At 45.0% G+C, this 14389-nt stretch overlaps 1 protein-coding gene across 1 annotated transcript in view; it reads left to right on the plus strand.

The window, feature by feature from the left end:
• TMEM132B (transmembrane protein 132B) overlaps nt 1-14389 on the plus strand; it is a 252044-nt gene that overhangs the window by 60334 nt on the left and 177321 nt on the right. The window lies entirely within an intron of this gene.

Raw genomic sequence — 14389 nt, forward strand, 5'->3', positions numbered from 1 at the left:
AGTTGCAGTGTCCCAGGGTCACATGGTCCCCTTTTGCGACCTTCTGACAAGCCAAGTCAACGGGAAAGCCAGATTCACTTATCAACCAGGTTACTAACTTAACAACTGCTGTGATTCATTGAACAACTATGGCAAGTGAGGTCATAAAATGGGGCAAGACTCACTTAACTGTCTCTCTCAGCAACAGAAATTTTTTGGCTCAATTGTGGTCGTAAGCCGAGGACAACCTTTACTCCTAATGACCTTTGCCTTCTGAAAAATCCAATGGAATGGTTGTCACTGAAGTCCTGCAACCAAACCTGTAGAAACAGAACTCGGCTTTATCAAAAACCATCAGAATAAAACCGGGTTACTTGATAGCTACTTGATTAACACAATCCGCCATTCATCTTCACAAAATAGAGATCTCCTAATAATAATAAAAAAAGATGTACTTGATTAAGTCAGCATCCTTTAATGATTGTGACCCCATTTTAATGGCTTCATTGAAAAACTTGCTTGTGTTTCCTTGGTAATTTTGAAGATGAGGTCCCTCATTAGAACGTCTATAAAACGTAGCCTTTTTTTTTTTAACACGATGGCGCTTTTAATTTGCCCGTCTGTCTTTTTAGATGGTCTTCCTTTTCAGTTTTGTATCCAGCATTTCCTTTTTCTTGATCTTCAATTATTTCCTCCTTTTTGTTAATGAAAACGTGCCTAACTTACTCACGATGAGTAGATTTTGGGTTAGGAGGCCGTCAATTTGTCTCTGGAAATTCTCAATCATCCAAGTCATGGTTGTTTCCAAGGTGCTTTTTCAAGAGGCAACTGGACTTTTGTTTTTATTTGAAGACGTTTCACTTCTCAACAGATTAACAGAGTTGGAAGGGACCTCATGGGTCATCTAGTCCAACCCCCCGCTCAAGCAGGAGACCCTACACCATTTTTGACAAATGGCAGTCCAATCTTCTTGAAAGTCTCAAGTGATGAAGCTCCCACAACTTCTGAAGGCAAACTGTTCCATTTGTTGATTGTTCTCACTGTTAGAAAATTAATCCTTATTTCCAGATTGAATCTCTTCTTGGTCAGTTTCCATCCATTATTCCTTCTCTGGCACTTCAGGTGCTTTGGAAAAGAGCTTGACCCCCTACCTCTCTGTGGCAGCCCCTCAAATATTGGAAGATGCTATCCTGTCTCCCCTGGTCCTTCTCTTCACCAGACTAGCCAGGCCCAGTTCCTGCAACCATTCATCGTATGTTTTAGTCTCCAGTTCCCTTTCATCTAGGAAATTTCAGAATCTCCCAAACCGATGAAGCTTCTTGCATGAGAAGCAAAATGCCTTCAAAAACAAAAAAACCCAAAGAAAGTCCAGTGGCCTTTTGGAAAAAAAGCTCCTTTGAGACACCATCAGTAAAAACCAGTGATACCAAAGTGACTGCGTAACACTCAATTTTTGACCAGTAAAATCTTGCTCTAATTATTGAGATTTGTCCAAAGTCTTTAAATTGGCTGCACAAAAAAAGAGTGAGTAAGCCAGCATCTCTCCTGAGGCTTTTCAGTATTAACTTGATCAGGATTAATTTATTTGACTCGGAGTTTCTACATCTAGCACCGAATTACATGGAGGGAAATAAATATCATTGTAGCTCCAGCATCAAATGCGTGCAAGTTTTTTTACTTGTTCTACTGATTTGTTTTCAGTCCATTAGTAATGTCTCTAAAGACCCAGGGGGTATTTTATGTATAAAATTTCTCTTGTCTTTTGGTCAGATAGATGTGCCTTGCCTTGGGAGACTTAGGGTTTCTCTCTTGCTTCCCCAAATATAACTGATTGTTTTTAATCGCGTTGGCTTGTAAGTGGGGTATGATATATTCCATACTGAGTAACATGGATTTATAAATCAAAATAGGGCATAGTTTCCCCCCTTGTATCTGTTTCTCTACAGTGCAAAAGTCTGTCTTTTGAATAGGTCCTTAACTTTGTTTCTCATCAGGGTTTTTAGGCAGAAATATCTCACCAAAGGGTTTTTTTTTTAGCGAAATGAAAGAATGCAAAAATGCAGCTTGCAAAAAAGACATGGAAGAAATCCCGAATAATAAATACGTTTCAGATGTTGAATAGGTAGAAAGCGAAATTGTTGCTGTTACTTAGGGAGCTTTCTTTCTTTCTTTCTTTCTTTCTTTCTTTCTTTCTTTCTTTCTTTCTTTCTTTCTTTCTTTCTTTCTTTCTTTCCTCCTTCTCTCTTTTCCTTCTTTCCTTCCTTCCTTCCTTTTTTCTTTTCTCTTTCTCTTCCTCCCTCCCTCCCTCCTCCCTCCTTCCGTCCCTCCCTCCTCCTCCTTGTTATGTGTCTTTTGGTACAGAAGCTTCAAATGTTGAAAGTTGCAAAATGATTTCCTTGTTTTGGTAAACTTTCCCCTCCCGAAGTAATGCATGATTGGGCATGTACTTCTTTTGGAAGCTGAGAATATATCTATATCTCTGAAATATAACCAATGCAGATAAGCCTTGCTGATCAACTTGCTTGAACCTGCCTTGCTCCCAGGATGTAGGAGAACGGTGGGTTTTTTTTTTTTTTTTACTAGTAATAAAAAAAAAAGAATCGGAAACGAAGCAGCCACAAGATCTGTAAAAGACGTAGAACCATTTCCCAGGGAATGGCAAGCTTCACGCCAGATTGTATTGACAGATGTCACTTCTCAGCGCAACCAAGGATTCACATGGAATTCTTCTGCTCCTTTTGCTGTTCGGGTTGCTTTCTTTACCGGAAAAAAAAAACTTTCCAAAAAAAACCATATAACGTCTTTCCACCCTCCCCAGATTTTGCTGCATGGGGTAGCAATGAGAATCTCCCTCTCCCTCTCTCCCCTCCCTTCCCATCACTTGCTCAGAATTGATTTTGGGCATCTTTGCATCCTGCAGCCACTTTCTGGCGTTCTCTTTCTGCAGCTTCTTCCACTTCCACCACGGCTTGAGAAGGGGAGTAGATGGTCTCGACTGGAGTCTCCGAGCCAGTCCCCATAGTTCCCTCCGTGGTTTTCTTGTCTTCCTCCATCTTCCCTGAGTCTTCACGTCGCCTGTTTTGGATTGACGTTTGGGGCTCAGGACCCTGGACAGCACCCCGGTATTTGGGGAGCTGGTTGAATTTTAAAAGAGATTCAGGTTAATGTCAGGTTCCAAATAACACCCCCAATGAAAGAAAACTCTGAGGCTTGAGTTTCCTCAAAGTTCCATTTTATTAGAGATGTCATATTGGCACATCTGGGGAAACCCGAATCTGAAAGTTTCTGGGTTTTCCCCACCCAAAAGAAAGTTCAAGTCCCAGCCCAACACCCACATGTCCATCAGATGGTCCAATCCAAGCATCGTCCCAACTGGAGATGGCTCTCAAATCCAACTCTCCAGCTGCAGGGCAAGATGTCCTTGACTCTCTGAGAAAGGAATGTTACTATGACTATATATCACCCTGGCTCCATGCAATCCCCCCTCCCAGTTTCCCACAGTAGCAAATGTGGCAGGCCTGAAGATCCAATGAAAAAAAGATGGCTTCCAGGCCTGACAGCCACGCAACTGCATTGTGCAGTCTGGATGTCGGGGCCCACAGATAAGGATCGAAATGTATGGCTTTTCGTTTCAACACCAAGCTTCCTATCGACCGCAAAGAACCAAGGTCCAAATGACAAGGCTTCAAACTGACTGATTGATGGATTGGTCAAACCACCAAGCTTAGGAAATCTCCTCAGCTAAGAGTCTGCTCCCAGGTGAAACTAGATAAGGTTCGATGGCATTTCAAGGGAGAAATTGGGCCTCGTCTTCTTGTGACTATGTAGAGCAGGGATGTCAAACTCAATTTCATGGAGGGCCGCATTGGGGTTGTGTTTGACCTGGCGGGAGGGGGGCAGGGGGAACGTGGGCAGCTTGATGTCACTCGTGTTGGGGGTGCCTTTGGTGGCCTGAGCGCTCTGCAGCGAAAACGGGCTCCCGAGCTCCATTTTCGACTGGGACAGTCTCCTGTAACCCTCTGCCAGCAAAAACAGAGCTTGGGCGTGGGGGCGCATGGCCCTTGTGAGCTCCGTTTTCAACTGGGACGGCCTCCTGCAACTGTCTGCTCACAAAAATGGAGTTCGGGGGGGGGGAGTGCACATGGCCCTCATGAGCTCCTTTTTGGCTGGGACAGCCCATTGCAACCTTCTGCCAGCGAAAAGAGAGCTTGGGAGTGTGGCCTTCCTCTGAGCTTCATTTTTGCTGGCAGAGGCATCGCGGGCCAGTACTTTGCTGTTCCCAAGGCAGCTCCGCAGGCCAGATATAAGCAGATATAAGAATGTGGCCTGCATGTGTTGAGTTCGACACCCCTGGCATAGAGATTCTAAGCCCATGATGGCGAACCTAAGGCATGCGTGCCCGAAGTGGCACACAAAGCCATGTCACCTGGCATGTGCGGCGTCGCCCGTTCCTAGTCCGGGTTTCTGGCACACATGTGTGTGCGACCATCAGCTGGCTTTTTTGCATGCAGCAGTGCTGGAAACTAGAAAAGCTGGTCTTCCATTTTCCTGCATGAACATGCATGCCAGCCAGCTGATTGTCATGAGCGCATGGAAGAGTAGCTGGCTGAAACCGGAAATTCAGTAGCTGAAACCGGAAGTTCATTTTCAGGTACACGCATGCGCCCTGGGCTGCAGCCGAGGCATCCGTGCGTGCACTCCCTTTTTGGCACTCACTCTCACTGCTCCAAGCTGATTCCACATCTGATGTCTCCCCCTGGCTTTGTCCTACTAGGCCTTGGGGATGCAGGAGAGAGAGTGGCAGAATCGGGAGAGGAGTCCAACGAGGAGTCAGCTTAGTGTCCTTACGCAGTCACAAGAGGACAAGGTGCAACCCTCCTTGAATACCATTTAACCTTCTCTGGTTTACCGTGCAAACCTTTCGTTGAGACGATTCCTATGCATAGGAATAAATCAGTACATTTGAACCCTTGGCCTTTGGGCCTGGCCAAGAAAATGGCCAGGTCAACAAAAATAGCCAACCCAACTAAATGACCCACATCCCAAGAAGGGCATTGAGAAGGCTGCCCGTTCTGTAGACACAAATGATTTACTTGTTGTTGTTGTTGTTGTTGTTGTTGTTGTTGTTGTTGTTGTTCTTCTTCTTCTTCTTCTTCTTCTTCTTCTTCTTCTTCTTCTTCTTCTTCTTCTTCTTCTTCTTCTTCTTCTTCTTCTTCCCCCTCCTCCTCCTCCCTCCTCTTCCTCTTTCTTTTCCTCCTTCTCCTTCTCCCCCCCCACTCTCCTCCCCTTCCCTCCCCTCTCCCTCCTCCCCTCCTCCTTTCCTTCACCTCCTTTCCTTCTTTCCATCTTTCACTTCATCCTCCAAGCGCATACCATGCAGAAAACCTTCGGGAATTCCAAGCCACCAGATGACATAATCCCATTTCAGCCTCAAAGGCCAGGGGATGACCTTCACATAAGACGCACTCCTCAAATATATGTCCCATTGAGTTACTTCGCTTGAAAAATATTTCTACACCAAAGGCCAAGTCTCTCTCTAGGGCAAGACCATAGATTGCTGAGTTAATGAGAACTAGAAGCCGGGATGCCATCGATCTCCTTGTCTGTAAATTTTGCAATGAAAAATACACCCAGGGTCTCGTGTTCCCCCCCCCATCCCCCACAAATCGTGTCAGAAGGAGGTGAATCAAACTGGTATCTTGTGTCGTTAACGCTTGGGTGCTTACATATTTAAAATAAAATCTGGGAAATTAATATGTTGACTCAGGGAGAACAGAGAAAGCAGAAAAGAAAAGAAAAAAAGGAAAAAAAAAGGTGGGGTGGAATGCTATCCCTGCTGGGAACATTCCAAGTTACACAAGACCCATTAGGATTCTCTACGGTGAACAGGCTCGGGTGTACGGAATAATAGTCAAATATTTGTAATGTTAATGAACATGCAGACACGGTTTGCAAACTCTCCTTGGCTGGAACCGTTCAGCGGTTATAAATATATAATGCCGCATGCATACAGGATGAGGCGAAACGGAAGCGATAAAAATGCAAATGGCTTTCCTGGGGGGAGGGGAGGGGGGGGAACTAAAGTCATCTTTTATGAGATGCTGTAGGGGGACTTGTCTCTTTGGTGTCCGCTGGCAGGGAGGGTGGTGTAAAACTACATGAATCATGGGCCTTGGATCTCACAGGGTGATTTGTCCTCTTGCCATGGATCTAAACTCTATCAGGAGGTGGAGGGAAGAACAGGCTTTGGTTGGGTGGGGGAAAAGGAAGGTGGGGCCTCTTTTCTTCACTTTCTGGAAAAACAACAACCCTTCCCTCTTTCCTTCCTTCCTTCCTTCCTTCCTTCCTTCCTTCCTTCCTTCCTTCCTTCCTTCCTTCCTTCCTTCCTTCCTTCCTTTTTCTCCCTCCCTCCCTTCCATCTTCCCTCCCTCCCTCTTCCTCTATTTGTTCCTCCCTCCCTTTCCTCCCATTCTCCCTTCCTTCCTTCCTTCCTCCCTCCCTTCTTCCTCCCTCCATTCTTCTCCCTCCCTCTTCCTCTATTCCTTCCTTCCTTCTTCCTCCTTCCTCCCTCTTCCTCTATTTCTTCCTCCCTCCTTCTTCCTCCTCCTTCCTTCTCCCTCCCTCCTTTTCTCCTTCCTCCCTCTTCCTCTATTTCTTCCTCCCTCCTTCCTTTCCTCCCTCCTTCCTTCTCCCTCCCTCCTTTTCTCCTTCCTCCCTCTTCTTCTATTTCTTCCTCCTCCTTCTTTTCTTCCTTCCTTCCTTTCCTCCTCCTCTTCCTCTATTCCTTCCTTCTTCCTCCTTCCTTCCTTCTTCCTCCCTCTTCTTCTATTTCTTCCTCTTCCACCTTCCTTCTTCCTCCCATCCTTCCTTTCCTCCCTCCTCCTTCCTTCCTCCCTCCTCCCTCTCTTCCACCCTCCCTTTCCTCCCATCCTTCTCCCTCCCATCTTCCTTCCTTCTTTCCTTCCTCCTCCCTTCCTCTCTCCTCCTTCCTCCCTCCTCCCTTATTTTCCTCTCATCCTTCCTTCTCCCTCCCTCCCCATCTTCCTTCCTTCTTCCTCCTCCTCCCTCCCTTCCTTTCCTCCCATCCTTCCTTCTCCCTCCCTCCTTCCCTCCCTCCCTTCCACCCTCCCTTTCTTTCCTCCCATCCTTCCTTCTCCCTCCCTCCTTCCTTTCCTCCCTTCCTTATTTTCCTCCCATCCTTCGTTCTCCCTCCTTCCCTCTCTCCCTCCCTTCCCTCCCATCCTTTCTTCTCCCTCCCTTCCACCCTCCCTTCTTTCCTTCCTTCCTTCTTCCCTCCCTCCCGCCCTCTTCCTCTATTTCTTCCTCCCTTCCAACCTCCCTCCCTCCCTTTCCTCCCCTCCTTCCTTTTCCCTCCCTCCCTCGTCCCCTCCTTCCTCCCTCCCTCTCCCTTCTTCCTCCCTCCTCCCTCCCTCTTCTTCTCTTTCTCCCTCCCTCCCTTCCTTTCCTCCCATCTTTCCTTCTTCCTCCCTCCCTCCCACCTTTCCTCCCTCCCTTCCTTTCCTCCCATCCTTCCTTCTCCCTCCCTCCCTCCCTCCCTTCTTTTCTTCCTTCCTTCTTTTCTCTTTTCTTAAATTCTCCCTTCCCCAGCAATCCCTATTTTCACCCAAGTTCCTCACCCGCTCTTCCAGGTGAGACCTTTCATCTGAAGTTTAACCTGGAAACCTTTGAGGCCACGGCACCTTTTGGGTGATGGCCCCACAATTCCAAATTCACTTGCTTTTTAAAAAAACAGATAAGAAGCTTCAGTGCAGAAAGTTGATGGATGGTCCAAAACTCTAGATTCAGAGGTGGGATCTTGAAAATGGAGAGCCATCATGGAAGAAGAGAATAGTATTAGCCATTCTCGGGATCATCCTGAAGGTACTTTACCGGCCGCTGAAGAATCCAGGGAGCTGTATTGATGGGTCTTTGGTTTGATCCAAGTAGAAAACTCTTCCTTTCATGATTTAAGGATGACAGTTCTTGGCAGGTAGTAGGAAAAGCCCAGATGTTTGCACCGCTTCTGTTCTGCAGGAGGGATTGTACCCTTGCTTTGCAAGGTTAAAAATCAGGCGTGCTTGCCTTACCTATGACTGCTCAATATTTACTACCAGCATCTCATTAGCCATCGGTCTCTCCAGCTCAGCACTGTGGAAAATGGAACCTCTTCGTGTTTCCCTCTTTGGTGTGATAGATTACACCCAATTAATGTGAGATGCCCACTATTACAAGAGTGGGCTTGTACCCATCCCTACGGTCTGGAGGTAGGAGTGGGATTATGAATGAATATTCACCAACATGAGCTTGTATGCTGAAAGGATAAAGATGCATGTGGCAAGACAACAGGGGGAGGCAAAAAAAGTATTGTCCAGGATGCAAAGCTTTCTCCCTCTTCATTTTGCTTCAGTAATGAGAGGTCTGCAACGAGGCAGATGGCCCTGATTTGGAAAAAAATAATAATTTGGTATTGGAGGTTTTCTGGGGGCTTCAAGAAAAATGGAAGATGGAGGGCAAACACCTCCTGAGCAACAAGAAGAGAAATCCACTGGCAATGTCTTCTAATTGAGAAGGCGCTTGGCACACGGCGTGTTGGAGGTTTCTGATTAGCTGCTGTTGTGTGGATGGGTTTCCCCAAGTTAAGGATGGGTTCCTTTCTTAGGATCTCAGCAAGCAAGACCCTTTCTGGATGGGAAACAGCAACTAGACCAACCTAGCACCTAGGAGTTCCCATGAAGATTCCTAAGAAGGAACCTCCTTCCTTCTCCTTGCTAAAGATATCTCCTTCTCCTCTTCTCCTTCTCCTTCTCTTTCTTTTTCTCTTTCTCCTCCTTCTCCTCCTCCTTCTCCCTCTTCCCTCTCTTTCTCTTTCTCCTCCTTCTCCTTCTCTTTCTTCTTCTTTTTCTCCTCCTTCTCCTCCTCCTCCTCCCTCTTCCTTCTCTTTCTCCTCCTTCTCCCTTCTCCTTCTTTTCTTTCTCCTTCTCCTCCCTCTTTCTTCTCTTTCTCCTCCTCCTCCTCTTCCTCTTCCTCTCTCTTCTCCTTCTCCTTCTTCTTACTCTGCAAATCACAAGCTCTCCTAACACTGATGATGATTCCTAGTTGGGTAATGAAACATCAGAAAGAAAACAAGATGATACTCCTTTTCTTCCTTCCCCCTCTCCCTCTCCTTCCCCTTCCCCCATTCCCTTCCCTTCTTCCCTTCTTTTTTCTTTCCTTCTTTCACTAGAAGGAATTCTTCACTAGATTCTTCATCATTCCTGTTGATTTCAGTCCAGATTATTTTGAAGGAATACATAGAATTAATGGTGAAGCCAATTAAACCCCCTGTCCCCCCCCAATCTCCCCAAAGTTTGCCATTTCTGTCCCCGAAAAGATTCCCAATGAATATTAAAAAAAAAAAATCCAAAGAACAACACAGATGCTTAAAGTAGGATTTGCCCTCAAAATTTTCGACCAGAGCTTAACTTTGCAAAAAATCTGTCCAAAATCTGTTTGGCTTCATTTTGAAGAGCGTTAGATCTTCTCTTTTGAATAATTTAGAAGAAAAGTAGTCTAGCCATGAAAAACAGAGGCTTTAATAATAAAGTGACCTAAAATAAGATTTGATAAAATAAACATTATATCAACTATATTTGGTTCAAACAAAAGTTTGACAGTTTGGATGAATCTGGCAGATGATGAACCTCCAATTACATCCAATTTTGGGTTGGGGTAACTAGAAAAGGCAGAAAATGCTGATAGGGCTGTCTGACTGTCCATCTGTTTGTTCATCCATCTGTTTATCAACCCATCTGTCACTCCATCCATCCATCAGCCTGTCTGTCTGTCTATCCGCCTGTCTGTCTGCCTATCAGCCTGCCCATCCACTTGTCTGGCTGTCCATTCCGTCATCTTTCCATCTATTTGCCTTTCTATTTGTCTGTTTGTTTGTTTGTCTGTCTATCCATCTGAATGAACTCCATATGTATAGACAGATATGGAAGTGGGTTGTTTTTTTTTTGACAAGGATAGTATCTTACATTCTATGCAAGGCTGCATACAGCATAAATAAGGTTAAGGTAAAGGTTCCCCTTGCACATATGTGCTAGTCGTTTCCGACTCTAGGGGGCGGTGCTCATCTCCATTTCAAAGCCGAAGAGCCAGCGCTGTCCAAAGATGTCTCTGTGGTCATGTGGCTGGCATGATTAAACACCAAAGGCACACGGTTATTTTCCCACCAAAGGTGGTCCCTATTTTTCTACTTGCATTTTTTATGTGCTTTCGAACTGCTAGGTTGGCAGAAGCTGGGACAAGTAACGAGAGCTCACCCCATTATGTGGCACTAAGGATTCGAACCGCTGAACTGCCGACTGTTCGATTGACAAGTTCAGCATCTTAGCCACTGAGCTACCGCATCCCTTACAACATAAACAGTGATGGCTAATGTTTTCCGGACCGAGTGCCCAAAGTGTGTACCTGAAATCCAAAAATGCAATGCCACATGGCCCTGCTCCCCCACGCATGCATGTGGGCCTCCCACATTCACGTGGGCCTCCCACATGTCCGTGCGGCCCCCCGCATGTGCCCCCCCCACATGTGCTGCAGAGACCCAAAGGCCAGCTGGTTGGTGAGAGGCGCACATGTATACATGGCAGAGCTGAACTGGGTTGATGGCTTGCATGCCCTCAGAAAGGGTGCTGCATGTCACCTCTGGCACATGTGCCATAGTTTTGCCATCAGGGCTCTAAAAGGTTCAGTAAGAATCCAGGACCTGCCAAGGTATCAGGTGGCTATTTTCTGTATTTCAAACCACATCGTTGTGTTCCCTCACAAGGCAGCCCACAAACTTTCCCCTCCAGCTAGTTCAGATCGAAGCATAACCACACTTATTAAAAGTTTAAAATTGCCAGATTAGATTTCTAGTCCCATTGCTATATGTCTTTTTTCTCCTTCTGAAGAGAAGGAAATTAAAATGCACAGAACTGCTTTGTGTAAAAATGACCTTATTTACAGAAGCTAATGACTATTGGTCTCTCTTTTAAAACACACACAGACACACAACAAGAGGAATCTAATTTTATCTAGAGGAGATAGAGTGACAAATTGAGTTTAATTTTTTCCCCCAACCTTAAAATTATTATTTTATTATTAGTTTTACACTTTCAAACTATCCTCCCATGGATTCTGGAAAAGCCTGTTTGGTGCTCAGCCTCCCATTTTCTCTTCACAACGGTATTGTGAGGCAGCTTGGTTTGAAGAAACAAATATTAGCCAAAAATTTCCAAACATCAAGGTTCATCTTTTGACAGAAATAACTGCAATTCCATCGTTAAAACTGGGTCCTCCTGCATCCAGCTCACATTTAATCATGGTGTTCAAACATTGGGACCCCCCTAAACACTGGACACATGTAAATCTTTACAGACTCTAGTCAGCAGTTGTATGATCAGTTGCTAACTGTACTATTTTGACATGGTGTCCTCTTGGAACTGAATGATTTTGGATCTTATGTAGTTCAAATAGAAATGTGTGAAGGTTTAAATCCATTTCAGAATAGAACAGAGCTGGAAGGGACCTTGGAGGTCTTCTAGTCCAGTCCCTTGCTCAAGCAGGAGAACCTATACCATCTCAGACAAGTGACTGTCTAGTCTCTTCTTAAAAACCTTCAGTGATGGAGCACCCATGATTTCTGGTGGCAAGCTGTTCCACTGGTTAATTATCCTCACTGTTAAGAAGTTTCTTCTTAATTTTAGGTTGCTTCTCTCTTTGATTAGTTTCCAACCATTGTTTCTTGTCTTGCCCTCTTTATATGTTAAATCTATGTAGAAAAGGAGATTCAAGAGAAGAACGCCAAGTCTTTCTCAGATCACGGGTGGGGAAGGATGGCTCTCTTATGACCTGTGGACGCCAACTCCCAGAATTCCTGAGCCAACATGGGAGTTGACAGGTCATAAAAGGGCCATCGTTCTCCACCCTTGCTCTACCTAGTCTTCCTTTTTCCATGCTCATCATTGGCCTCCTTTCTGGGTGGAGAAGATCAGGTGAACATCTTCAGATGTTCTGAAATGAGGCACCATGAATGGTATACTTGCTGATATAATTAACAGACTCGTGGATCCCTCAGCTCTGTTTGATTATATTCAGAATTGTGCTCCACCATCGGAGTTTTATTATCTGGGCAACTGAATGGAACTAGCAGAGTGTTTAATGGCCAGATGCCCTTCCTGTCACCAATGCGGAGTTGTGTTCAGCAAATATATTCTCATTCCACCCGGCAAGGGATTATAGGGTCATTAAATGATGATGATGATCAGAGATTTATTACCTGAAGCAAAGTGAAGACTCAGGCCACAAATGGATCAGCTAACTAACCTCTTTTTTGCCAGGCTGTGATTTGCCATGGAGGACAATCTTGCATTCTGGGCTTGGGAGCTGTCATTTTCATTTTTTAATCTCGGCAAGGAATGATGTTTACATTTTAATAGAGGTTGCCGTCCCCCACCCCCAATCCCACCTGAAAATATTATGATTTGACCTTTGGGGTGAGACTTATTTTTTAAAAAAAGATTTAAAAAAAAACCCCTTTCCCTCACTGCTTGAGCAGCATTAATAAATTTTGCACTTTCCATCTTCATGGTTTCTGACATTCAGGAAAAAAAAAAGATGTGACCCTTATTTCGAGGGCCAATTTAATGGAAAGAAAATATTTCTATTTTACCCTAAGCTTCTTCCAATAAGTCTTTCTGCTTGCAGTTTTGGTCTCTATTTTTTTTTTTTTGGCATGGGAATCTGTAGTGAAGCTTATAGCTAAGTTTAAATACATGGTGGCTTTTTATTATTTAAAGAGTTGTTCATGAGCATGGAAGACTGGATATTTCCCCCCCCCCTTTATAATAGACTGTAGAAGAACAGATAGACCCTGTGGTGGAGTCAAGAGAGGAAATAGCCTGGACCTGTTACATGGTTACACATGGCCTAAGTCAGGGGTCAAATACTAGCAGTTTGGACTAGTTTGCCTGAACTGGTGGTAATAAAAGCTACCGGTTCAGGCGAACCGGTAGTAAAAAAATGCTACCAGTTTGGATGAACCGGTATTTCTGACAATCAGCTGTGCCATGCAATTCTCCCCTCACTGTTCTACTTACCTTAGAAAAGGCTTCTTAAGCCTCCTTTTTCAGCGCTGCGCGGTAGCACCTGCGGTGCACACAGCAAACCAGTAGCAAAGCGAACCGGTAGCAGACCTCGGAGCATTTCACCCCTGGTCTAAGTTGAACTCTTCTTAAATTCCTTTCATCTAGTGCCAATTTAGCAGTGACCATTAGCTGAATCTTATATATTAAGATAAAGGTTCCCCTCGCACATATGTTCTAGTCATTCCCGACTCTGTGGGATGGTGCTCATCTCCGTTTCAAAGCCAAAGAGCCAGCGCTGCCCAAAGACATCTCCGTGGTCATGTGGCTGGCATGACTAAATGCCAAAGGCACATGAATGCTGTTACCTTCCCGTCAAAGATGGTCCCTATTTTTCTACTTGCATTTTTACATGCTTTCGAACTGCTAGGTTGGCAGAAGCTGGGGCAAGTAATGGGAGCTCACTCCATTATGCAGCACTAGGTATTCGAACTGCTGAACCGCTGACCTTTCTGATCAACAAGCTCAGCGTCTTAGCCTTAACTCTTGTATATAGGCAAGAACAATAAATTAGATTAACTAGAATTTCATGTATGGTCCCGAATTCTTCTTTCCTGACATTAATTTCGATAAGAGTTAATGGAATTCAAGAGAGGTTGGACTTTTGTGGAAACTTAATGACTTCAGGCTGATTTCTCTCTTGACTCTGCCCCGATCTCCTACATAAACTTTGAGTAACCCTGTTGAATCGTTCTGTTTGAGGGTAAAACAAAATGAACAGAAAAAATGGTAAAGTAGCATTGATATGCTACCAGAAGTGGGCTGCTGCCAGTTCAGACTGATTTGCCCGAACTGGCGGTTCCAACCACCAGCTGGGCCGCCTACCAACCCTGGTGCTATCCTGTTCTATATATCTCACTCTCTGGCTCGCTCACCCCGCCCACGCAGCCCAGCTGATTTCTGTACCTGGGCCCCTCTACTCATTGCAGCTGCCCGAGAAGGTGCGCTGGAAGCCACACACATGAAATTGCCATGTGTTTGAAGCTGCGTGCCAGCGTGGAAGGCACGTGCACTCACATTTTCGGTTCTGCACTAGGTGAACCGGTTATGTGAAGCCCACCTCTCTATGCTACCAAGTAAAAATGTTTTACAATTTGGTGTGATACTTTTGCCATGAATCAAAGGTACGTTTTGTGAACTGTGTGTCTGGAATAGGACACCTAATATAGTAAGGAGATATTTGTTACAGTTCAATCCTGCCAACATGTACAAGGAAATACCTTACAGGTAAATTAACCTGCATT

The sequence above is a fragment of the Ahaetulla prasina genome, chromosome 15, assembly GCF_028640845.1.
Source record: "Ahaetulla prasina isolate Xishuangbanna chromosome 15, ASM2864084v1, whole genome shotgun sequence".
Lineage (NCBI taxonomy): Eukaryota > Metazoa > Chordata > Lepidosauria > Squamata > Colubridae > Ahaetulla > Ahaetulla prasina.